At 38.7% G+C, this 27,750-nt stretch overlaps 1 long non-coding RNA gene across 1 annotated transcript; it reads left to right on the top strand.

Annotated features, from left to right (window-relative positions):
- The first annotated feature begins 323 nt into the window (after window positions 1-323).
- Window positions 324-17,995, top strand: LOC135277990 (uncharacterized). Its single transcript, XR_010345517.1, has 3 exons — window positions 324-412; window positions 16,381-16,611; window positions 16,736-17,995. It is a non-coding gene; the product is annotated as an uncharacterized LOC135277990 (long non-coding RNA).
- The last annotated feature ends 9,755 nt before the right edge of the window (window positions 17,996-27,750 follow it).

Genomic DNA, 27,750 nt, shown 5'->3' with positions numbered 1-27,750 from the left:
ATGCTCAGTGAATGGCAGGAATCATGACAGCTCTATGTTCAGGAGAAAGTTGGACTTGTATGAGGGTGGTCTCCTGACAGGTAGGGGACTCAGTGAACTAAGGTCTGGTTCAGTGATGGGACTCTAGATCCCAGAAGTGGAATCCTAGACACCAAGCATCAAACACTGCTCTGATGTTGTTACTCGAATAGGGATTGAGACCAAAATAGTAAAATTTAGGTTCAGACACCAGAGCCAGGCATGAAATCGCAACAGTGAGCGATGCCGAGTGCTGGCATTAAGAACCAGTATCTTAAATGCATTCTGTCTCCAGTTGTAGGACTGGCCTAGAGGACAGTCTAGAGCTGACCTGACCATGTGCAAGTCACGTCTCCAGCCCTGAGGAAAGGAGGCAACAGGAAGCAGGAATCAGGTAGGCCCTTACTCTTGTTTTCCCTCTGGAGAATGAGGCACTTGTTTCTCATTGCAAAGTGGCAAAGCTTTGCTATGAAACTCTCTCAGACTTCAGGGAGTCTGTGTGTCTTAACCTTCCATGAACAAATAACATTCGTACAGTTCAGTTTATAGCCCCTAAGGATGTAGAATCTCCACATCACAGGAGGAGTGGCCAAAGAGACCTGCTGAGCTGTAAAATCAGGTCATAGCTGCAGGAGATGATGACTGTCCAGGGATCATTTGAGCTCTGAAGATAGAATTGGCTGAGCTGCTGAAGGTTTCACATTTCCATGGGATCTGGCCTTTTCCAGAGAAAAAGTAGAAAGGTGGCAAAGTGTGATTTTGGTGCCCTCAAACTCTTTTTGCCTTTTTAGATACTGCCTGCTCTTTCTCATTTCATGCTTACAACATGCCTCAAACCTGGGGTGCTTTTCTCCTTATGCCAAAGTATTAACTGTTTGTTTATTTGCTTATGTATTTACTTACTTACGCACCTCAGGCCAGATGTCAGATTCTCCATGTAAACTTTCCTTTCTGAGTCATCTATTAGAAAATAATTTCTTCCATTTTTGAACCCCAAATGGTAATATTTACCTCTCATTTAAACACACAATCATAGTCATAGACAGTGCAGTTTTAGCGATATAATCTCCTTGCATATCAACCTGCCTCATTGACCAGCCCACCCAAACCCATTTATATAAAAACTCTGTTAAGACCACCTTGGGGTCGAGTGCCATTTACACTGGAGAAATGTGGGTGACTTTGTTTCTACAACAGGTAGGACAGCCAGGCAGTGGGGAACATCCAGCTGGAGATGAGGATCTTTAAGTCATTTCTCAATCCCTTCCTCCCCAGCCACATCACACCCTGTGTGATAGGAAAAGAAAAGAAAGACTAACATATGAGTTACCTTTGAGGGGAGAGAGATGCCCCATTCTACATAATGTTATGTGCCTGACATAGTATGTGCTTCACTACATGTGCTTAGAGAATTAATCAATGGATAGCTGTCCATGCTTCAAATTCTCAGAGCATATATGCAGCTTAGGATAACCTAGCAGCCAATATTAAGCTGAAAAACTTGCATTTACCTTCAGGCAGATCCAAATAGATCTTTTCCTTCTTTCCTATGTCTCTTTAAAAACATGTCCATCACAGTTTTTCTTGGAGGAAATAAAGAAAGAGGAAAGAGAAGAACATAAGAAGCAAACAAGATGAGAGGGCTACCCAGAGAAGGAGAGGAGCATGCCTTTCCTGGGGCATTTATTTATTAAAATTCTGTCTTGCCTCAGGCACCCTGCTGATCTTCCAACTAATAGCTGTGTACTTGGGCAACTTCTTTTACTTGTCATGACTTTCTGGAGTCAGTTTCCTCCCCTGAACAAATATAAGTAGAAATGGCTACCTACTAGTTGTAATAGTGAACTGAGACCATCTTAGTAAAATGATAAGGAAATTGCACTAGTTCAGTCAATGGTAGCCGTGAGAATGCTAAAAATGATGTGATGGTGATGCCACCTTCAGAACGTCCATGAGAAACCATCATTGTCATCCTCCTGCAAATACAACATATTAGGTTGGTGCAAATTAATTGTGATTTTTGCACTGCTGAAATTTCCCATTTGACATTGAAATATGTTTTAAAATAAATGTGGTTATGTTATACATCATTTTAATATGCATTTCTTGCTTTATGGGTTTTTTTTGCCAATGACTTATTACTTGCAATTTATTTTATATTTATTTTAGACTATGGAAATAATGTTAGATAAAAAGCAAATTCAAATGATTTTCTAATTCAAGTTCAAAATGGGTCATAAAGTAGCAAAGACAATGTGCAGGATCAACAACATGTTTGGCCCAGGAACTGCTAAGAAACAAACAGTGCAGTGCTGGTTCAAGAAGTTTTGCAAAGGAGACAAGAGCCTTGAAGATGAGCGTAGTAACCAGCCATCAGAAGTTGACAATGACCAATTGAGAGGAACCATCGAAGCTGATCCTCTTACAACACAGATGTTGCCAAAGAACTTGACGTCGACCATTCTGTGCTCATTAGGCATTGGAAGCAAATTGGAAAGGTGAAAAAGCTCAATAAGTGGGTTCTTCATGAGCTGAGCGAAAATTTTTAAAAATTGTTGAAGTGTTGTCTTCTCTTATTCTATACAACAGTGAACCACTTCTCGCTCAAATTGTGACTTGCAATGAAAAGTGGATTTTATATAACAACTGACAATGACTGGCTCAGTGGTTGGACCCAGAAGAAGCTGCAAAAGACTTCTCAAAGCCAAACTTGCACCTAAAAAAGGTCATGGTCACTGTTTAGTAGTCTGCTGCCATTATGATCATCTATAGCTTTCTGAATCTTGGCAAAACCATTCCATCTGAGAAGTGTGCTCAGCAAATTGATGAGCTTCACTGAAAACTGCAATGCGTGCAGCCGACATTGGTCATCAGAGAGGGCCTAGTTCTTCGCTGCAATGCCCAACTGCAAGTCACACAACCAAAACTTTAAAGTTGAACAAATTGGACTATGAAGTTTTGCCTTGTCCACCATATTCACCTGACCTCTCGCTAAATGGACTACCAATTCTTCAAGCATCTCAACAATTTTTTTGCAGGGAAAATGCTTCCACAACCAGCAGGAGGCAGAAAATGCTTTCACAGGGTTCATCAGATCCAGAAGCATGGATTTTTATGCTACAGGAATCAACAAACTTATTTCTCATTGGCAAAAATGTGTTGGTTGATTGTAATGGTTCCGATTTTGATTAATAAAGTTGTGTCTGAGCCTAGTTAAAATGATTTAAAAGTCACAGTCCAAAACTGCAATTACTTTTGCACCAACCTAATACATTTTTTACTTTCCTTTCTCTTCTTCCCCCTTTCTCTTCAAGTGTCAGTTAAGTCCCTTGAAACATTTAAAAAATATATCTTTTTTTTCTTTTATTCTTGGTCCAGACTCTACTGATTCACTCACTGCCTTTCTGGAAACAATCCACACTCTCACCTTCGTTTGCTCCCTCTCTTCTGTAGAAGTGGTGTTAAATTATGTCCAAGGAGCCCTCATCTTAAAAGGGACATTCTATTCAAATAAAATGATTCTGATTGAGTTTCCTTTTTTGCAGTGAACTTCATGTAAAATCTAATTTTGGGGATAAAATCAGAAAAGATACAAAAATCAGGTTTCTATTTATAGCCATAACACATTATTTTATCCTAAACAACTATGCGAGTGATGTTACTCAAAAATAAACAGGGCAGTATTCTTGGGACAAAAGACCCTTGAGAGAAGTCCAGTATTCATGCTGGTTTTTCTGCCTGGGCTACCCTTATTACCACACAGCAAGAGGCTGGAGCTCAAATGGAAAGAGGAAATTGTGCTGACCCAATGAGGCAGAGATTCAAGATTCCAAGCTCCCAGGTGGGAGTTGTGGGGCCCAGTACCCACGCACAAGGCCACAGTCAGTTCAGAACCTTGCCATTTCTAGTGGATACAGAAAAACCTCTGACTATGCTCTCTGTGGACTTTCCCATTCTATAAATGGCCATCAGAGTAATATGTCCCAAACTAAAAATGGTTATAGGAGAAAAGACACAAGACTTGACCTCATTACCTAGGTGGTGGATTGACAGGCATAGCAAACTACCATGGCACACATTTACCTATGTAACAAACATGCACATCCTGCACATGTACCCCAGAGCTTAAAAAAATATTAAAAATGAGAAAAAAAATAACAAAACAATATACATTTTCTTTGGCATAACAGGAAGTTGATTAGAATGTTTGTTATACAAAAAAGTTAATAATCATGTGGTAGAAAACCCACAGATCAATAAAATGAGAAAGAGCTCAACGGGAAAATGAGCATAGGGAATGCAGAACTATGCACTTAATACTAGATACGATTTCCCAAGAAATTAGAAAAAAATGCATAACCTTGCTAATCCATTAATAACCAAACCTGAGCAAAACCAGACATACTGATATAAGCCAATTCTGGCATGGGCGAGCAAAATAGGCATTGCTGGTGAGAATATAAAACTTCCTCCCCACCTCAAGATGGAGTTTTGCTCTGTTTCCCAGGCTGGAGTACAGTGGCATGATCTTAGGTCACTGCAACCTCACCCTTCTGGGTTTAAGCGATTCTCCTGTCTCAGCCTCCAGAGTAGCTGGGATTATAGGCATGCACCATCATGCCCAGCTAATTTTTGTATTTTTAGTAGAGACAGGGTTTCATCATGTTGGCCAGGCTGGTCTTGAACTTTTGACCTCATGACCTTTCCATCTCGGCCTCTCAAAGTGCTGGGATTATAGGTGTGAGTCACTGCATCCAGCCCAAGAATATAAACCTTTTGAAGGAGCAACATGCCAATATCTGTTAACATTAAAATATTGATTGACCCAATAAATCTACCCAGCTCATAAATTCATTCTTTTGTTTAGTCAAAAATTATTTTTTGACTGCTATGTGCCAAGAGCATATTAGATGTTGGAGGCACAGATGTGAATAAAATAAAGTCCCTGCCTCTGTTTAGCCTTCTGCACTAGTCAGGAAGACATTCAGTAAACAAGAAAATATATAATGCAATGTTAGTAAGAAGTGCTCTGGTTAAAACACAGCAGGTCATCTCCCATCCAAGTACTAACCAGGCCCAACCTTACTTAGCTTCTGAGATCAGACAAGATCAGGCATGTTCAGGGTGGCATGGTCTGCATTCCTGTACACCAATAACAGGCAGAAAGCCAAATCATGAGTGAACTCCCATTCACAACTGCTACAAAGAGAATTAAATACCTAGGAATACAACTAACAAGGGATATGAAGTACGTGTTTAAGGAGAACTACTGCTCAAGGAAATAAGAGAGGATACAAACAAATGGAAAAATATTCCATGCTCATGGTTAGGAAGAATCAGTATCATGAAAATGACCATACTTCCCAAAGTAATTTATAGATTCAATGCTATCCCCATCAAGCTACCATTGACTTTCTTCACAGAATTGGAAAAAAACGCTTTAGATTTCATATGGAACCAAAAAAGAGCCCACATAGCCAAGACAATACCAAACAAAAAGAAAAAAACAAAGCTGGAGGCATCACACTACCTGACTTCAAACTATACTACAAGGCTACAGTAATCAAAGCAGCATGGTACAGATACCAAAACAGAGATATAGACCAATGGAACAGTACAGAGCCCTCAGAAATAACTCCACACATCTACAACCATCTGATCTTTGACAAACCTGATAAAACAAGCAATGGTGAAAGAATTCTCTATTTAATACATGTTGCTGGGAAAACTGGCTAGCCAAATGCAGAAAGCTGAAACTGGATCCCTTTCTTACAACTTATACACAAATTAACTCCAGATGGATTAAATATTTAAATATAAGACCTAACACCATAAAAACCCTAGAAGAAAACCTAGGCTATATCATTAAGGACATAGGCATGAACAAGGACTTCATGACTGAAACATCAAAAGCAATGGCAACTAAAGCCAAAATAGACAAGTGGGATCTAATTAAAGAGCTTCTGCACAGCAAAAGAAACTATCATTAGAGTGAACAGGCAACCTACAGAATGGGAGAAAATTTTTACAATCTACCCATTTCACAAGAGCTAATATTCTGAATCTACAAAGAACTTAAAATCTATAGGAAGGAAACAAACAACCCAATCAAAAAGTAGGCAAAGGATATGAACAGATACTCCTTAAAAGGAGACATTTATGCAGCCAAGAAACATGAAAAAAAAAGCTCATCATTACTGGTAGTTAGAGAAATGTAAATCAAAACCACAATGAGATACCATCTCACGTCAGTTAGAATGCCAATCATTAAAAAGTCAGGAGACAACAGATGCTGGAGAAGATGTGGAGAAATAGGAATGCTTTTACACTGTTGGTGGGACTGTAAATTAGTTCAACCATTGTGGAAGACAGTGTGGTGATTCTCAATGATTTAGAACTAGAAATACCATTTGACCCAGCAATCCCATTACTGAGTATATACCCAAAGGATTATAAATCATTCTTTTGTAAAGACACATACACACATATGTTTACTGTGGCACTGCTCACAATAGCAAAGACTTGGAACCACCCAAATGCCCATCAATGATAGACAAGATAAAGAAAATGTGGCACATATATACCATGGAATACTATGTAGCCATAAAAAGGGATGAGTTCATGTTCTTTGCAGGGACATGAATGAAGCTGGAAATCACCATTCTCAGCGAACTAACACAGTAGCAGAAAACTAAACACTGCATGTTCTCACTCATAAGTCAGAGTTGAACAATAATAACACATGGACATAGGGAGGGGACCATCACACACTGGGGCCTGTTGGGAGGTGAGGGATTAGGGGTGGGATAGCACTAGGAGAAATACCTAATGTAGATGACTGGGTGATGGATGCAACAAACCACCATGGCACATGTATAATTATGTAAACAACCTGCATGTTCTGTACATGTACCCCAGAACTTAAAGTACAAACAGACAAAAAGAAACAGCACACGAAGTGGTAGATAGAGAGGAAGGCATATTACTGTAGATAATGAGGCCAGGAGAGATTTGTTTGCGGTCTTGGTGAGGGTGAGTCACATAATTTTCTGGGATAACTTTCCAAAAATAGGGAAGAGCAACTGGAAAGGTCAAAATGGAAATGCAATTGATATGTTTGTGAAATAGCACTAGGTCTGTGGAGCCAGAGTATAGTGGTATTTATATAAATATTTGCATAAGCATGAAAATATATGTTATGGAAATTTTCATTTGGTTGTAATTTCAAATTGTAAATGCCCATCCAGTAAAAAGTGGAAGGCTGCTGGTCATGGTGACTCATGCCTGCAATCCCAACATGTTGGGAGGCTGAGGTGGGCAGATCACCTGAGGTCAGGAGTTCGAGACCAGCCTCACCAACATGGAGAAACCCCATCTCTACTAAAACTACGAAATTATCCTGGGGTGGTGGCACATGCCTGTAGCCCCAGCTACTTGGGAGGCTGAGGCAGGAGAATTGCTTAAGCCCAGGAGGTGGAGGTTACAGTAAGCTAAGATCTTGTCATTGCACTCCAGCCTGGGCAACAAGAGCAAAACTCCATCTCAAAAAAAAGAAAAAAAGGTGGAAGGAAATGGGTTAAAGTACTGTGTATGCATCAGTGAAAGACCATGTGGCTTTTTAAAAGAATGAGGTAGAACAATGAGCATTAACATACAAAGGCTCATGATGCATCACCAAATGGGGAAAAGAAAGAGGCTACAGGATCATATCTAAACAATGAGGCCATTTATATTAAAAGATAAATGTACATAATAATTAAATGTATTTCTACATCATAGAAATAAAAATTATAAACTTAAACTAACAACAAACTTAGTCCTCAGTTATAATTAAGATGAGCTGAATATTCCAAACCACTTAATTAAAAAACTATCAGTGTGCTGTATTCAGGAAACCCATCTCACATGCAAGGATACACATAGGCTCAAAATAAAGGGATGGAGGAAGGTTTACCAAGCAAATGGAGAGCCAAAAAAAAAAAAAAAAAAAAAAAAAAGCAGGAGTTGCAATCCTAGTCTCTGATAAAATAGACTTTAAACCAACAAATATCAGAAGAGACAAAGAAGGGCATTACATAATGGTAAAAGGATCAATGCAACAAGAAGAGCTAACGATCCTAAATATATATGCACCCAATACAGGAGCACTCAGATACACAAAGTAAGTTCTTAATGACCTACAAAGAGACTTAGACTCCCACACAATAATAGTGGGAGACTTTAACACTCCACTGTCAATATTAGACAGATCAATGAGACAGTAAATTAACAAGGATATCCAGGACTTGAACTCACACCTGGAACAAGCAAACCTAATAGACATTTCCAGAACTCTCCACTCCAAATCCACAGAATATACATTCTTCTCAGCACCACATCACACATACTCTAAAATTGACCACATAATTGGAAGTAAATCATTCCTCAGCAAATGCAAAAGAATAGAAATCATAACAAACGGTATCTCAGACCACAATACAATCAAATCAGAACTCAGAATTCAGAAACTAACTCAGAACTGCACAACTTCATGGAAACTGAACAACAGGCTCTTGAATGTTGACTGGATAAACAATGAAATGAAGGCAGAAATAAAGATGTTCTTCTAAACCAATGAGAACAAAGATACAACATACCAGAATCTCTGGGACACATTTAAAGCAGTGTCTAGGGGAAAATTTATAGTGATAAATGCCCACATGAGAAACAAGGAAAGATCTAAAATTGACACTCTATCAACAAAATTGAAAGAGCTAGAGGAGCAAGATCAAAAAAACTCAAAAGGTAGCAGAAGACAAGAAATAACTAAGATCAGAGCAGAACTGAAGGAGATAGAGACACAAAAAACCCTTCAAAAAAATCAATAAATCCAGGAGCTGGTTTTCTGAAAAGATCAACAAAATAGACCACTAACAGATTAATAAAAAAGAAAAGAGAGAATAATCAAATAGATGCAATAAAAAATGATAAAGGGGATATCACCACAGATTCCACAGAAATACCACCATCAGAGATTACTACAAAGAAATCTATGCACAAAAACCAGTAAGCCTGGAAGAAATGGATAAATTCCTGGACACTTGCACCCTCCAAGTCTAAACCAGGAAGAAGGTGAAATTCTGAATAGACCAATAACAAGGGCTGAAGTTGAGGCAGCAATTAATAGCCTACCAACCAAAAAAAGCCCAGGTCCAGATGGGTTCATGGCCAAATTCTACCAGATGTACAAATAGGAGCTGGTACCACTCCTTCTGAAACTATTCCAAACAATCCAAAAAGAGGAAATACTTTCCAAATCGTTTTATGAGACCAACATCATCCTGATACCAAAACCCGGCAGAGACTCAACAAGAAAAGAAAACTTCAGGCCAATAACCAGATAAATGTAGATGCAAAAATCTTCAATAAAATACTGGCAAACCGATTGCAACAGCACATCAAAAAGTTTATCCATCACGATCAAGTGGGCTTAATCCCAGGGAGGCAAGGCTAGTTCAACATACACAAGTCTATAAACGTAATTCACCACATAAACAGAACCAAAGACAAAAACCACATGATTATCTCAACAGATGCAGAGAAGGCCTTCAACAAAATTCAACAGACCTTTATGCTAAAAACTTTGAATAAACTAGATATTAACAGAACGTAACTCAAAATTAATAGAAGCTATTTACGACAAACCCACAGCCAATATCATACTGAATGGGCAAAAACTGGAAGCATTCCCTTTGAAATCTGGCACTAGACAAGGGTGCCCTCTCTCACCACTCCTATTCAATATAGTATTGGAAGTTCTAGCCAGAGCAATCAGGCAAGAAAAAGAGATAAAGGGTATTCACTTAGGAAAGGAGGAAGTCAAATTGTCTCTATTTGCAGACATCATGATTGTATATTTAGAAGACCCCATTGTCTCAGCCCAAAATCTCCTGAAACTGATAAGCAACTTCAGCAAAGTCTGAGGATACAAAATCAGTGTGCAAAAATCACAAGCATTCCTATACACTAATAACAGACTTAAAGAGAGCCAAATCAAGAACAAACTGCCATTCACAATTGCTACAAAGAGAATAAAATACCTAGAATACAACTAACAAAGGATGTAAAGGACTTCTTCAAGAACTTCAAACCACTGCTCAACAAAATAAGACAGGACACAAACAGATGGAGAAACATTCCATGCTCATGGTTAGGAAGAATCAATATTGTGAAAATGGCCATACTGCCCAAAGTAATTTATAGATTCAACGCTATCCCCATCAAACTACCAGTGACCTTCAACACAGAACTGGAAAAAACCACCTTAAACTTCATATGGAACCAAAAGAGAGCCCACATAGCCAAGTCAATCTAAGCAAAAAGAACAAAGCTGGAGGCATCACACTACCGGACTTCAAACTATACTACAAGGCTACAGTAATCAAAACAGGATGGTACTGGTACCAAAACAGAGATATAGACCAATGGAACAGAACAGAAGCCTCGGAGGCAATGCCACACATCTACAACCATCTGATCTTTGACAAACCTGACAAAAACAAGCAATGGGGAAAGGATTCCCTGTTTAATAAATGGTGTTGGGAAAACTGGCTAGCCATGTGCAGAAAGCAGAAACTGGATCGCTTCCTGACACTTTACACTGAAATAAACTCCAGAAGGATTAAGGACTTAAACATAAGACCTAACACCATAAAAACCCTAGAAGAAAACCTAGGCAAAACCATTCAGGACATAGGCATAGGCAAGGACTTCATGACTAAAACACCAAAAGCATTAGCAACAAAAGCCAAAATAGACAAATGGGATCTAATTAAACTAAAGAGCTTCTGCACAGCAAAAGAAAGAAATCATCAGAGTGAACCAGCAACAAACAGAATGGGAAAAAATTTTTTCAATCTACCCATCTGACAAAGGACTTATATCCAGAATCTACAAAGAACTAAAACAGATTTACAAGAAAAAAACAAACCATTCAAAAGTGGGAGAAGGATATGAACAGACACTTTTCAAAAGAAGACATATATGAGTCCAACAAACATATGAAAAAATGCTTATCATCACTGGTCATTAGAGAAATGCAAATCAAAACCACATTGAGATACCATCTCATGCCGGTTAGAATGGTGAACATTAAAAAATCTGGAGACAACATGCTGGAGAGGATGTGGAGAAACAGGAACACTTTTACACTGTTGGTGGAAGTGTAAATTAGTTTAACCCTTGTGGAAGACAGTGTGGAGATTCCTCAAGGACCTAGAAATAGAATTTCAATTTGACCCAGCAATCCCATTATTGGATATATATCCAAAGGATTATAAATCCTTCTGTTATGAAGACATATACACACATATGTTCATTGCAGCACTGTTTACCATGGCAAAGACTTGGAACCAAACCAAATGCCCATCAATGACAGACTGGATAGGGAAAATGTGGAACATATACACCATGGAATATTATGCAGCCATAAAATATGATGAGTTAGTGTCCTTTGTAGGGACATCAATGAACCTGTAAACCATCATTCTCAGCAAAGTGACACAAGAACAGAAAATTAAACACTGCATGTTCTCACTCATAGGCGGGTGTTGAACAATGAGAACACATGGACACAGGGATGGGTTCATCACACAGTGAAGTCTGTGGGAGGGGAACTAAGGGAGGGACAGCAGGGGGTGGAGAGTTGGGAAGGGATAACATGGGGAGTAATGCCAGATATAGGTGATGGGGATGGAAGCAGCAAACCACATTGCCATGTATGTACCTATGCAACAATCCTGCATGTTCTTCACATGTACCTCAGAACCTAAAGTGCAATAAAATATATATAGAGAGAAAGGGGAGTGGTCTGATTGACATTACTCCTATAAGAATGCAAAGTGCTGGGTTAGTCAAGATCATTTGAATTTCTTTGCTTCTACCTTCAAATCCATCCTCCGCTTTCCCTTCCTGGTGAGCTTCTTATCCTACACATCATGCTTTTAAAATCGCTTCCAAACATTTAAGGCTGACTTCTCTTTTCTGACCATCCCCTTTCTCTGTCTATTCTTCACCATTCTCTCCTTGCATGATTTTCATGGTATTTTATAAGCCTGTTTTTCCCGTTAGACTAAGAGCTCCTGCGGACTTTGCAAGTCTTTGAGCCATGACATGTAGCACAGGTACCGATTGCCTTGTCACAGGATTTCAAGATGATGTAATGAATGCATAAATGAATAAGAACATGGATACTGAGGTGAGTCCTGGAGTTGGCACTTAGGTAATGGTCATACAACAATTCTCTGAATGAGATGACACATAGTTCTTCCTATTTCACAGGTAAAAAAACTGAGGCTTGTGGCAATTCCATGACTTTAATCTGACCATCTTCTGAGATGTGTTCTGGAAAAGCTCTGCTTTCATAACATTTCTGTTCATGTTTAGATCCTTGAGAACAAGTTCAACTTTCAGAATCACCCTCTAATTTAATGAACCTTTTTGTTACAATATTTAACTTTAAGTGTTATGAAAATAAAATAAGCCAATGGATAAGAAATGTTCTGTAATATAAAAAGTATAGTTAGTTGAAGGTTTTGCTAAAAATATTTATTTCATCAGCCTTGGAAGGCCATCAATTGTGGCAGAAAGAACACTGGATTTGGAATTCAGTGACTTTGGTAGAATTCTTATTTTGAGATTCATCAGCTATAGGACTTACCCTTTCATTTTATCAGTCCTCGTCTCAGAGTTTGATTCTGGTGGGAATTCAAGTAAGATTTTGTCCAAACAATTTATGCCAATATTCATTTCCACCCCCAGATCAGAGTTCCTGTTTAGCTTCACCATTGTTGATTGTTGCTATCCAAGCTTTTTGAGTATTGACAAGATGCTGGGTATAAAATCATATCTCACTCTATATTCATTTCCATTTTTCTCATTGCTATTGCAGTACAGTTCTAACACTAACTACCTGGAGAGTTAGGTCAGACATCACAGGTGAGGAGCACAGTCCTCACCATAATTGCCCTCATTCACACACTAGCTGCACACTCAAGGACCTCAGGATAAACATGCTTCTGACTGACTAGAAATTTTGGGGTTCCCCTTACTCCTTCAGGTTCAATAATTCATTAGAATGGCTTATAGCACTCAATTAAGTACTATATGTATGGTTACAGTTTTATTATAGCAAAAAAAGGGTACAAATCAAGACCAGTAAAAAGGTACATAGGTCAAGACCTGGGAGAGTCTCGAATGAAAAGCTTACATGTCTTCTCACCATGGAGTCAGGATGTGATACTTAATGTGTAAGAACACGCTTAGGGTTAGTTTAACCAGGGAAGCGCATACGTGCTTCAGTGTTGAGAGTTTTTATTAGGGTTTCATTATGTAGGCACGATTGATTGAATCACTGGATGAAACATTGAACTCAAATCTCTATCCTTCCATCATTTTAGGCTAGATGTAGGCTGATATCACATAGCTCAAAGCCTTAACTCTCTAATTGCAAATTTTATTGCAGTAATTTCTTCCTTTTAAATTTTTTTGTCTCAAGTCTAAAAAATGATTTCCATTTTAAGATCACAAATATCTTTTTCTGTACCATCTAATATTTCTGAGGTCTTACACTTTAGTTGTTGATTCAGTTGAAACTAATTTTTCCCATTGCTTTTCTGGGCCTCAACATTCTGTGAAATTAGTGGGCTGGATTAGTTTAAGATGATTAGTTTAAGATTCTATTCAGCTTTAAATTCAGTGATAAAAATATCTACCATCTAATCTTACTTTCTGCATGCTAGGAGTTGTTCTAACAACTTTATACTTATTGCCTTATTGAAGCCCATTTATCACTGTTTTTTTTTACAGCCACATCACAGTAGAGCAACTGGGGTGATGTTAAACTATTAATACATGATGGAGGTGGATTTGAAGCCAGAAGGTCTATCTCCAAGATTTGTTCTTAAGTGCTTCATTATATGCCTCTCTAAACAATAGTACTATACACTACAGCCATCATCATCATTTTTATTCTCCTTCAATTCTCAAGGGCTTAGCATATATACTCAGAGCATAGAAGACTAATACAGCTTTGTTGAATTTAATTGAAATTAAATTTGCCAGCTATTCTTCATGTTTATATTCTTTTATGGGTAATCTTCAGCTGTTGAATCTAGTAGCAGATATCTTCAGTTCAGAATAAACATTAGGGTTTTGCAGCTGGAGACTATACATCCAAGATCCCATAGCCAGCAGGTGATGTAGCTTTTCTTATGTCTTAGTTCATTTCGCAGAGGGATAAGGACTCCACGTGTGTCTGCCTGGCATCTGCTTGGCTAACTTGTAGATGATGAATGTTCTTATTATCACCCTCCCTTTAGACCATGTGTCCTATCTGAGAAACTGAGAGGCAATGCATTTGTCAGAAGCCCCAGGTACTAGGAAGATGAGCAATGCCTATCTAGGGGGTGATTTAGAGTTTCCTTCAGTAATCTCTAATTTTCCACCCACAACTACGAAATGACTAGTACATGCAGCACCAGAGATTTGTCTCCTTTTCTTGCATTACATTTTCCCACCCTGGGCACATGTGTTGTATCATGAGCTTCCTCTGTCTCTCCCTGAGAAGGTCTGCACCAGGGGACAGCTTGTGAGAAAGTTGGATGGTGTGAGAGTGGCAATCAACAATCATAATGACCTTGCTCACCTACCAAGTGTTTTCAGGGTGCTCAGCGTGGTGCTCTGAGTTCACATTCACGATTTCATTTCATCCCTCAACTCCCTGAGCCAGGATGATCATTCCCATTTCAGTGGTAACACTGAGGCTGAAACAATTGTAACCGGCCCAGAGATGATCAGTTGCAGCTGCTTAGTAGTCAAGCTGGGATTTCTTTATAGTCATGTCTATCTGACTTCAGAATGTCTCTTTCTTTCTTAGTAATGCTGACTCATCGTCAGCTATTTGTTGAAGGTGTATATGACTCAAGCCAGAAAACAAAACAAAACAAAATGCTGTGTGTAGTTCAGGGTCAGTGGTAGATAACATTTAGGGATGAGATGCAATTTCTTGGTTGCCATTGCCTTCTCTTATCAGCACTTCATTACTCTCTGCTAAGGAAACAACTCAGGCTTGGGGAGAGACAAACAGTCCAAACCTGAGCCTCAGTTTTCTCATCATATAAGAAAGAATAGTGGTACACTGTTCACAGTGTCTGTGGGGACTGTAAATGGAGACTTAGGTACAGAGACTAATTGATTAAAAAGGAGGCAAGAGAGTGGCAAAGCATGGGTAATCCTGCACTAGATGATCTGGGACTGAGTTCCAGATGTGCTGTCTAACAGCTGTGTGAGGACCCTGGGTAATTACTTAAGCTCTTGATGTCTCAGTCTCTTGTTCCGTAAATTGGGGGAAATTACAGCACTAACTTCAAAGGGTCCTTAGGGATAGAGAACAGTGTCAGGCAGAGAGGAAGTACTAAACAAGTGTGTGCCACTATTACAGTCAACGTTCAGAAATGGTGGCTGTCCTTCTTTCTCCCTTATGGAGGTCCCAGAAGGAGGTAGAGTTGAACCTCCACTTGTCCTCATGATACTCTTAGCATAAGGGAAATCCTTCCTAGTCTCAGCAGTTGCTCGCACTGTGCTAGAGTTGGCTCCAACCCCATCTCCTTCTGGGGCTCCCCTCCTCCTACGGTCTTAAAAGTCTGCACAATTAACTCTTCCCTGCCTGTTTTTTTTTTTTTTTTTTTTTTAGACAGAGTTTTGCTCTTGTTGCCCAGGCTAGAGTGCAATGGCGCGATCTGGGCTCAGTGCAACCTCCACCTCCAAGGTTCAAGCGATTTTCCTATCTCAGCCTCCTGAGTAGCTGGGATGACAGGCACCCACCACCACATCTGGCTAATTTTCTTATTTTTAGTAGAGATAGGGTTTCACCACGTTGGCCAGGCTAGTCTCAAACTCCTAACCTTAGGCAATCTGCCCACCTTGGCCTCCCCACTGCCTGGTTTTAATGTGAGCTTAAACCAGCTTGTACATGGTCATTAACCATTTAATGTGTTCATAGGACTGTCTCTTAACCTTACATCTCATTAGAACGAATGATTTCGTAAGGCAATAAACCAGCTGTGTCTCTAATGGTACCAGATTTTAGCAACATTTTTTTTTGAGACTTACAAAGAAAGCGATTACAGGTTTGGGGATTGATTTTATTTAAAATCGAGTATGTATGAAAGCAGGCATAGTGGTTTTGACATAAATTACTTTGATATATTGAGTGCAAAGGCAAATGCAATTTCTTTTCCCCTTTTAGCTTTCTGTGTTCAGCAGAGAGGTGGTGATTTATCTTTTTATCCATTTCAATCTGACGTAGCTTGCTTTTAACTCTAGGGAAGAAGGGACAGATGGCCTGTGTTGGAGGGACTTGTAGGGGAAGGAAAGAAAAGAAAAAAGGAAAAAAGGAAGAAAAAAAGACAAAGACCTCTCCTCTAATCTCTGAGTCCTCAACTGACACTCCCCAGCCTGTTCACTACTCCCTAACCCAGCCTGGCCTACTGTGGAAGAAAAAAAGCAGCAAATGGAAGAAACATCTCAAATGGAAATCAGCAAGCGGTTTACTTGGTAGTTATCTTCAGTTCAGTTTTATATAATAAACTGTGATTATATATAATATCAAATCTTCCTCATTTAGAAACAGATAAAGGGTGTATTTTATTCTAATCTAATTTTCATTTCTCTTTTTCAGGTTCTCTGTATCCTCTTTTGGATGCTTCCAGTTCCACAAAATAGGCACTAAAAAATTCATTTTCTTAGAGTCCCAGTTACCATTGTTACGGTTTTGAGAAAGCTGTGAACCTTTGCTTATATAAATACGGAACATTTTTCTTGAGGTTCTGCCTCTAGCACCACGTTGCAGAAGAGGCTTTGCCCTGGCTGGTAATACCCTGCAAACTTCTGACTTTCTAGTTTGACCCCCTAAAAATGAAAACTTGAAATTCTGAATTTAAAAAAGCTGAGAAGATTTTACATTGTAGGACCTCTCAGAGCTTATACTATGCTACTGTGCTTCGAAGATCTCTAAGAGAGTTAAAAGATGCCCCACTTTCCAAGATTTTGACAAGGAACAATATATCTATAGAGCATCTAGCAGCAGTCATGTTGAGTGGAGATTCTTGGGGAGATGCTCATCTCCTTTACACGGTTTTACAAGGCCTTTCTCAACCCAACCTCCTCTCACCCGTCTAACCACATCTCTCTGTTCCACACTCTATTCTAAGTTACAACCACACAGAATTCCTTGTCATCCTTGAACATAATCTGCTTTTTTTTTTCTTTTTATCATGCTCTCCCACATAGTCTTCTTTGAAGACCATTTCTCCCGGCAAATTCTGACATCTTCCAGAACCTAGTTTTATAGCCACTTGATCCAGAGGTATGATGGCTTCATAAGATGCCAAGAGCACCCTCAGGGCCAGATTAATACAGGCACAAGGTGTGACAGTCTAGGTGGGGATTAAATATTACTGCAGTAGTAGAGCACTACTAAGGTATTAAAACTGACAGAATAGTATACTTAAAAACAAAACAACATACAAAAAACTATCAGTGAGAATGCTTTCTAAGTTTGGGGAATATTTTGGAATGTCACTGATGAAACAGACATTTTTGATATAATAATTCATGGCCAGTAAGTTTTCTACAAAGGAGTTTGAGTGTATTTCTTTGCTATGGGACTTCCTTGGGCAGGTTTGGGATAAGAGCTGGATTGCTGAAGGCAGGAGAAGCTTCCAAATCAACCTCCCTAGTGACCAGTGATTCCTCCAAATAAAAGTTAAACTCTACCAGTATATGACAATATTGAATTATTTAACTACTATATGCAACTTTCAGGGAATCAGTCAGATACATCAAACTCCCTAAAACCTCCCATTTGCTGAAGCCAACCAGAAACCAACAGGCAAAGAAGTCTACAGAGATTTAGCCTTTTAGGACACAGAGCAGCACACACACCCACACACACACACACACACACACACACACACACACACACAAAGAATGTGTAAGGGAGGGTGGATAGAAAAATGGACAAGGATCAACCTGCCTTCCCTAGAGATTGTATCAATTTACATTCCTACAACAATGTAGAAACATGTTTATTAGTCCATTTTCTCTTTGACACAGGACATTATCAAACTATTGAATCTTTGCCTAGCTGGTACCTGAAAAATGCTATGCCACTATACTTTCAATTGCTTTTCTCTTTTTATAGGCAGAGTTAATAATAGATTTTTCAATGTTTTAAGAGCTATTTATATTTTTATCATTTGAACAGTAATTTTATATTCTTTGCCTATATTTTACAGTAGAGGGCACTTTTTCCTTATTGATTTACCATGGTTTTTATATATTAAGGAAACTGACCTTCTGTCTCTGCTTTTGATTTTACAGATTTTTAATTAATCTCTTTATTTTTGCATTCTTTATATTTTTCCTTGGGCAGATTTGTTTTTGTGTTGCTAAATTCATCAAACTTACAGAGAGTCTGGATTTTATGCCACAACTATGCCTTATACACATTGTGATTTTATATTTTTTCTCTAGTAATTGTATGCTTTTTTAAAAAAAACTGTCTTTGAACCATTTGAAATTTATTTTGATGTAAGGTTCAAGATAGATATTCTACTCCAAATCATTGCCACTTTTCTTAACATAATTTACTAAATAATTTTTCCTCCACTGATTTATAATTTCATTCTTATCAAATGTCAAATATATATTTGGTTTAATTCTGGATGTTTTACTCTATCTTCTGTCCTGCTTATCTTTTTTTTTTTTTTTTTTTTTTATGTACTCTTTTATTAAAAACATACTCCCTCTCAAAGTACTCTTTTATATTGAATATAATCACACTGGAACTACTCTTTTATTTTTTTTTTTTATTTATTTTTTTTTATTATTGCATTTTAGTTTTTGGGGTACATGTGAAGAACATGCAAGGTTGTTGCACAGGTGCACACCTGGCAGTATGATTTGCTGCCTCCCTCCCCTTCACCTATATCTGGCATTTCTCCCCATGCTATCCCTCCCCAACTCCCCACCCCCCCCACTATCCCCCCTCCCCCCAACAGACCCCCGTGTATAGTGCTTCCCTCCCTGTGTCCATGTGTTCTCCTTGTTCAACACCCACCTATGAGTGAGAACATGTGGTGTTTGATTTTGTGTTCTTGTGTCAGTTTGCTGAGAATGATGTTTTCCAGGTTCATCCATGTCCCTACGAAGGATGTGAACTCCTCCTTTTTAATGGCTGCATAATATTCCATGGTGTATATGTGCCACATTTTTCCTGTCCAGTCTATCATCGATGGGCATTTGGGCTGGTTCCAGGTCTTTGCTATTGTAAACTGTGCTGCAATGAACATTCGTGTGCATGTGTCCTTATAGTAGAACGATTTATAATCCTTTGGATATATGCCCAGTAATGGGATTGCTGGGTCAAATGGAATTTCTATTTCTAGGTCCTTGAGGAATCGCCACACTGTTTTCCACAGTGGTTGAACTAATTTACACTCCCACCAACAGTGTAAAAGTGTTCCTATTTCTCCACATCCTCTCCAGCATCTGTTGTCTCCAGATTTTTTAATGATCGCCATTCTAACTGGCGTGAGATGGTATCTCAATGTAGTTTTGATTTGCATTTCTCTAATGACCAGTGATGATGAGCATTTTTTCATATGTTTGTTGGCCTCATGTATGTCTTCTTTTGTAAAGTATCTGTTCATATCCTTCGCCCATTTTTGAATGGGCTTGTTTGTTTTTTTCTTGTAAATCTTTTTTAGTTCATTGTAAATTCTGGATATCAGCCCTTTGTCAGACGGGTAGGCTGCAAAAATTTTTTCCCATTCTGTTGGTTGCCGATTCCTGCTTATCTTTTTTTAAATTTATGCATTATACTTTAAGTCTGGGGTACATGTGCAGATTTTTTTCATTTATCTATTATACTTTAAGTTTTGGGGTACATGTGCAGGTTTGTTACGTAGTTATACACGTGCCATGGTGGTTATTGGGTGCATCCATCACCCCGTCATCTATATTAGATATTTCTCCTAATGCTATCCCTCCCCAATCCCTTAACCCCCTGCTATTCCTCCCCTAGCCCCCCATCCCCCAGGCTCTGGTGTGTGATGTTCCCCTCCCTGTGTCCATGTGTTCTCATTGTTCAACTCTGACTTATCAGTGAGAACATGCAGTGTTTGGTTTTCTGTTACTGTGTTAGTTTGCTGAGAATGATGGTTTCCAGTTTCATCCATGTCCCTGCAAAGGACATGAACTCATCCTTTTTTATGGCTGCATAGTACTCCATGGTGTATATGTGCCACATTTTCTTTATCTTGTCTATCATTGATGGGCATTTGGGTTGGTTCCAAGTCTTTGCTATTGTGAACAGTGCCTCTATTTCTAGATCCTTGAGGAATTGCCACACTGTCTTCCACAATGGTTGAAATAATTTACATTCCCACCAACAGTGTAAAAGCATTCCTATTTCTCTCCAGCACATTGTCTCCTGATTTTTTGATATTGCCATTCTAACTGGCATGAGGTGGTATGAACTAGTACTACTCTGCTTTAAGGATTCACTCAACTATGAGGTAGGATGGGTCCTACTTGACCCGTAATTTATGTTTATTTATTTTTCTGCCATTATATTACATAAACTTGCAAGCTGTAATTCAAATTAAATGTGAAATTGGTAGGTTATTTTTCAGTTCATTAAAAAAATATCACACAGAGGCCAAGCACAGTGGCTCATGCCTGTAATCTTAGCACTTTGAGACACCCAGATGGGTGGATTGCTTGAGCTCAGGAGTTTGAGGCCAGCCTGGGCAACATGGCAAAACCCCATCTCTACGAAAATACAAAAATTAGCTGGGCATGGTGGTGTGTACCTATAAGTCCCGGCTACTTGAGAGGCTGAGGTAGGAGGATCGCTTAAGACCTGGTGGTATAGGTTGTAGTGAGCCAAGATTGTGCCACTACAGTCCAGCCTGCATGACAGAGTGAGAGCCTGACTAAAAAAAAAAAAAATCACAAAGAAGAGGAAGGGAAATATTCAGCTTTTCTGTTCAGTGACATGATTTTTAATATTTGAAACCTACTTCTTAAACATATTTTTCCAGACTCAGATTTCTATAGTCTAATTTTATCAATTATCACCTTGTATAATTATGAAAAAAATGAGATTTTTGTTAACAATTGCTACTTGTGTAACAATTGTTGGTATATGCATTCACTTAGGGACTTGAGAGTGATCTACACTTAGAAATTCAGGACTCAGAACCCTGGTCCAAGAATAAGATCTTATTCTACATCCTGAATATTACACATGATTCCATAAGCTTTTAGTTGTTACATGTTGTTCAGAAGCAATTGTGCACAATCATTTCTTCTTTAGTCTCAGATAGATTTGGGATTCAAATACTAGTTTTGTGCTTAGTAGTTGACTAATCTTGGGTAGGATTTTTTTTTCTCCCTTTATGTCCTTTGTTATAAGGTGGAGATAATAATAAATAATCAAGACGATTACTATGTGTTATAATATTAGGTTTAAGTCTCAGTTTAGCCTTTAGTTGTTTGCAATCTTGACCAAGTCCCTTAAACTCTCTCAATCAATAAAATTGTAGATAATAATTTATAATAATTTCCCTCATAAATTGGCACTAGGGGATTTATATGTATAGGTGTTCTTTCTGATAAACCATACAAAATATAATTTAGGAAAGTATTAATAGAGCTGGTTACTGAAAAAGAAAGAAGAAAGGAGGGAGGGAAAAGAGGCAGGGCAAGTATTAGTTTTTGCATCCAACAAATAAAGCAAAGTTTTTGAATGCTGCCCTGAATGCTTGCTCTCTTCCATCCAGCCACCTAACACTGCAGACCAATTTTGCCCTGATACACAATATCCTGCTTGATTTGACCCAGTCACATCTTTAATCTTGTTAAACTACATAACACAACAAATCCAACTCCAAGAAAGGTTAACCGAGGCCTTTGGATTGATTGAAGGTGCTTGTCAATGGTGTTGTCTGTCACCATGTACAATGGATTTTCATTAGAATTTTCTTGTTTGCCTTGGAGTGGTTGAAAACATTCACATGATGGATTAATCAATTTCCAAGCTAATGCATTCACATGTGGTAATGACTTGCTCAAACACTGCTCTGGCTGTCTGAATATGCTTTAAGGAATTAAGTAGGACCATGGAGAAACCAGACTTTCAATTAAGAAAGAAAGTTGAAAAGTACCCTTTTCTAACCTAGAAAATGAACCAACGCTGATAATTTCCTTTTTTTTACCCCATGACATATCCAAGGTTAGGTGAAGAAAAAAAAGTTAAACCCATTAATATATCACATCATTTACATCTTCCAAATTATAGTGCTATTGGATGCATCATTAAGTATAAATGGATTGCAATAAAACACAGATTAATTAGTATAAAAACAGCAAAAAAGCAAGATTTCCAGTTCATTGTGGCTGTCCTCAGAAGGCTCAAAAGAAATATATTTTTATATTTACATATAACTAGGAATAGCTAAATCATTTTTCTCTGAGGGTTGCAAAAGAAGGGTATAGAGAGAGAACCAACCAAACTGTCATTTCCATAAACTGCATCTCAGTCACAGGCCATCCTTCTCCTGGTTATTATACTCATAAAATGCCTATAAAAATGATTTCATGCGGGTCCATATTTATTGACTGTCAATGTTCTACGGATCAAATTGGTTGAGATTACAAGGCAAGAGAGGCTATTTCCCCCATTTTAACCACTATCCTTTTCTGTGTCCTCTGGACTATGAACACTGATTTGCTCTTCAGGCATATTTTACAGGCTGAGGTACAATGACAAGTCTGTAATTAAAGCTTGGATAGTGGTAGAGCTCACTGTAGCCAAAATCTCAACTTGTCCTGCTGTCACATCCATTTTATAGTTGTGAGTCCAATTACCAGCTGGGCTAGAGCTGGGGGAAAATCAGTCTGCAATAGAAAATGGTGTTTTAGGAATGTTCTTGTTTGCAATTGTCATTGGCCAACATGGGGTTAGTAGGACAGGGTCTGCCACTGGTGGAAACGAAAACCCATAGGCTCAGCATGCTGTGTCTATGGAATTCTACAGGTATTAAAAATGAAAACTTATTTCTAAGTCAAATTCTCCATTTCTGGGCTTAATCCCCTTTGAGGAATAAGGAGTTTTCCTTCTTTTCTGTTTATGGCAGAAGTATATTTGGCTGAGCAACAGTATGGTTTAGGCAAAGGAGAAGTTGAGGAGGAGAGATCTTTACAAGGAGAGTCCTTTCCTATGGTGAAACTTTGCCCATATGACACGTCAGTCCTTAAAGAGTGGTAAAGACTGCCTGTCTACCATTTTCCTGCTATTGATGCGCTCATCTCCTCCCTCATTCATTTGATACTGAGATCAACATAGGAGCCCAAATCCACCAAGATTTGTGTCAACGGCCTGACGCCACAGACTCAGATGTGCTGGGCACTTGGAAACCATTGTCCCTGAGAACCATGATGGTTTCTGGAAATGAGGGCAAGCATTTCAATTTGTGAGATGTCAAGATGCAGGAGAGACATATGAGAGATTAAACAGCTTGGTGTGGGACATGAGGTGGAGAAGACAAGGTTTGAAAGAACTTGGGTCAAAAGTGGCAGAGGTAAAGCCAAGCCAAAGCAGCTGATTGGACATTTTATTCCTTGTGTCATCCATCCTGCATAGATTTCCCTCCTGGTGCTTTTAATTGGTAACACTTATAAAATAGAAGCCACCTTGACTCTAAGACCTTGAGGAAGGAGAATGTTATTTTTCCCTCCGAAATATTCTATACAGTTCTTGGCTTAATAGTAGATCATATAATTGTAGCCAATTAATTGTTAAGACCATGCATAGTAGAATCAAATAGAGCTGGATTTGAGTCCTGGTCTACTAACCTACCTACCTACTGGGGCTTTGCACAATCTACTTAATTGTCTTGGCACCATAATATTAATAATACAAAAAATATATAAAAATTATTACCAATTATTTAGTGTCAACTATGTGCCAGGCATTAATGATTTTTCCATGTATTATCTCATTAAATTCTCATGAAAACTTCATATTGCAGATATCGGGTTTTGTTTGTTTCTTTGTTTTTTGAGACGGAGTTTTGCTCTTGTTACCCAGGCTGGAGTGCAATGGTGTGATCGCGGCTCACCTCAACCTCCGCCTCCTGGGTTCAGGCAATTCTCCTGCCTCAGCCTCCTGAGTAGCTGGGATTACAGGCACACACAACCATGCCCAGCTAATTTTTTGTATTTTTAGTAGAGACGGGGTTTCACCATGTTGACCAGGATGGTCTTGATCTCCTGACCTCGTGATCCACCCACCTTGGCCTCCCAAAGTGCTGGAATTACAGGCATGAGTCACCGCGCCCGCTGCAGATATCATTTTATCTATATAATTTGATTAAGTAGTTATGCATACTGGATATTATTCAAGTGGCAACATCTGACACATAGTTATACAACATTTACTGACAAATAAACAAAGTGCCTATGTTGTTATTTGCGTTCCATTTTTAGTTTAAGAAAGCTAAAGTTGAAGCTAAATAAAGTATTTCCATGCATTTGCTATCTGTTATTGTGTAACTATCTTAAAACAACAATAAAGATTTCTTATTTTACTTAGCTCTATGGGTCAGGAATCCGTGAGCAGCTTGCTTGGGTGTTTCTGGCTCAGGATCACTTGTAAAACTGTAGTCAAAATTTTGGCTGGAATTATAGTCATTTGAAGGCTTGCCTGGGACTATCAGGTCCACTTCCAAGATGGCTCACTCACATGCTTGACAAGCTATTGCTGGTTGATGGCAGGAGGCTTAAGTTCCTTGCCATATGGATCTCACCAAGGGCTGCTTGAGTGCCCTCACAACATGGCAGCTGACATCTCCCAGACTGAGTGATCCTAGAGAGCAAGTGAAAAGCACTTCGACTTTTATGACCTGATATGGTTTGGCTGTTTCCCCACCCAAAATCTCATCTTGAGTTGAATCCCCATGATGCCCACATGTCAGGGGCAGGACCAGGTAGAGATAATTGGATCATGAGGTGGTTTCCCCCATGCTACTCTTGTAATAGTGAGTCTCAGGAGATCTGATGGCTTTATAAGCATCAGGCATTTGCCCTGCTTACACTAACTTTGTCCTGCCTCCCTGTGAAGAAGATACCTGCCTCTCTTTTGCCTTCTGCCATGATTGTAAGTTTCCTGAGGCCACCTCTACCATGTGGAACTGTTTCCTTTACAAATTACCCAGTCTCTGGTATTCATAATAGTGTGAGAATAAATGAATACATGACTTATCCTAGAAAGTTACACTTTCATTTTTACAATAGCTTTTTTCTTATAGCCCTAGTCAAGAGCATGAAAACCAGGAGGTGAGAATCAACGGAGGACATCTTGGAGACTGGCTACCATAGCCTGGATTAAGAGAATGAGAGATGATAGGGACAACTCTACACAAAAGTTAATTGGCATGGCTCAGGCTGGGTGGGGGTGAGTGGTTCAGGACCAAGGATATGAACAATATAATAGAGGAAGATTATATTTTTTGTGGCTACGGGTGTGTGGTTAAAGGTGGGGATATATGACAGAAGGGGATCTCTCTATGTATAGACAAATTTCTTTGGAAACTTGAATTCTCAGTGTGAAAGGCTAGATAAATGTTGAGAGCATGGATAGCATTCAGCTTAGATATACAGATAAGGGGAAACATATACATGAAGCAAATTCTTCAGAATAAAGTTTAAAAGTTAACAATTGAGTCAGCCAAAGATACAAAAGACAATGTGTTTCAGCTGAACCAAGAGATGATGTCACTAAATTGAATCTGCAATTCAAGTAGAAATAAAAGATAATGTAGTAGCAAGAAAGTAGTAAAGACCTGGCTTAAAAATTAAAAATTGTTATCAGCAATATTATTGGGAGAAAAAATGATGACCTATAGATCAGAAAGTCTGGATGAAATGTATCACAAGGAATTAACAAACCTATGTGCTTCCTGAGCAGAACAGAGCGGGCAAGGGAGAAAAAATGAGAAAGATCTTGAGTAAGAAATGTAGCCCCTGCAAAGGTTATAAGGTTTGATCATTTTCTATCTCTAGTGGTTGACCTACACTTATAGCCAAACAAGTCTGTTTAGAGATGGGTTTTGCAGTAGCTCATCAAATTATATCTTGTAGTCGAAAGTCATGTACAGGTTTTTCCTCCTACTGACACTTTTTTCCCCATCAGGCTGAAGGACAAATTTTGTTCATATTTCAGCATAATTTATTCTTCATTAGTCTAAGCTATGACTTGTTCATGATTAGACTCAATTTCAATGTTTACAGATTCATTTTCATAATATTTCCTGTGGGTTTATTATTTCCATTTGTAAAAATGCATTAAGTCCTCTAAGTCAGAGTAAGCCAATGCAGTTTTCCAGGGGGCCTTGCTTTGCCTCACACTAGGCCAGGAGCTTTGCAACAGCAGGTAGATGGTGTTTTTATAGGACGTGTGAGGAGCCCTCCATCTTCCTAAGGGGCTCCATTGCTTGTCTCAGTCCTGTATGGTATTGGATATATGACAGGGTTGGGAGGCAACAGTGGGCTTTGGAAAAATGGTGCATCCTAGGTGTGTTTTTGGTGGATCATGGATACTTATGTTTTGGCCTTCTCAATGACTTCTTTGCCAGGGCACTGCCCCTCCTTAAGACCATCCTTATGTTTACCATGGGAACCATCATGTAAGTACCACATGAAACTCTCTCTCATGATGGCTGTGGGTGAGACTACATCTTATTCACTTATCTGTCCTTGAATATGTATTAGTTCCAAAGATCTAGGTTTGGAAAAACGGAATAACTAGGATAAATTAGTCACGTTTGTTCATTTAACATAAATTTTCTATGAGCATGTTATGTGTTTGGTTCCCAGGTATGCTCTAAGGGCACAGCAGTTTTATTGTCCAGGTCCTGAGAGTCAGTCCACTGTTGTCTCCATGTACATCTCCAAAATCAACAAAGGAGTAGCAGGATTAATTTCAGTAATTCATATGTCTATATTAATGCCATGTTTTAGAAGTGTTCTTGAAAACATCTTTGGAGAAGCCATGTGAATTTCCTCTGATAATGGACATGAAGATATTCACTTTATTGATGGCTGAACAGGCCCAGAAAATTGGCTAAAAACTTGCATTAATATAGCCCAAAGTAATTTATAGATTCAATGCTATCCCCATCAAGCTACCATTGATTTTCTTCATGGAATTGGAGAAAACCATGTTAAATTTCATATGGAACCAAAACAGAGACCGCATAGCCAAGACAATTCTAAGCAAAAAAAAAAAAAGCTGGAGGCATCATGCTACCTGACTTCAACCTATACTACAAGGCTACAGTAATCAAAACAGCACAGTACTTGTACCAAAACAGACATATAGAGCAATGGAACAGAACAGAAGCATCAGAATTAATGCAACCACCTACAACCATCTGATCTTTGACAAACCTGACAAAAACAAGCAATGAGGAAAGGATTCCCTATTTAATAAATGGTGTTGAGAAAACTGGCTAGCCACATGCAAAAAGCTGAAACTGGATCCCTTTCTTACACCTTATAAAAAATTAACTCAAGATGGATTGAAGATTTAAATGTAAGACCTAGAACCATAAAAACCCTAGAAGA

Source organism: Aotus nancymaae, unplaced genomic scaffold (genome assembly GCF_030222135.1).
Source record: "Aotus nancymaae isolate 86718 unplaced genomic scaffold, 86718_ANA_hifiasm-v0.15.2.pri h1tg000036l, whole genome shotgun sequence".
Lineage (NCBI taxonomy): Eukaryota > Metazoa > Chordata > Mammalia > Primates > Aotidae > Aotus > Aotus nancymaae.
Note: the sequence above shows the minus strand (reverse complement) of the source record. Positions and strands in the feature narration are given on the sequence as shown.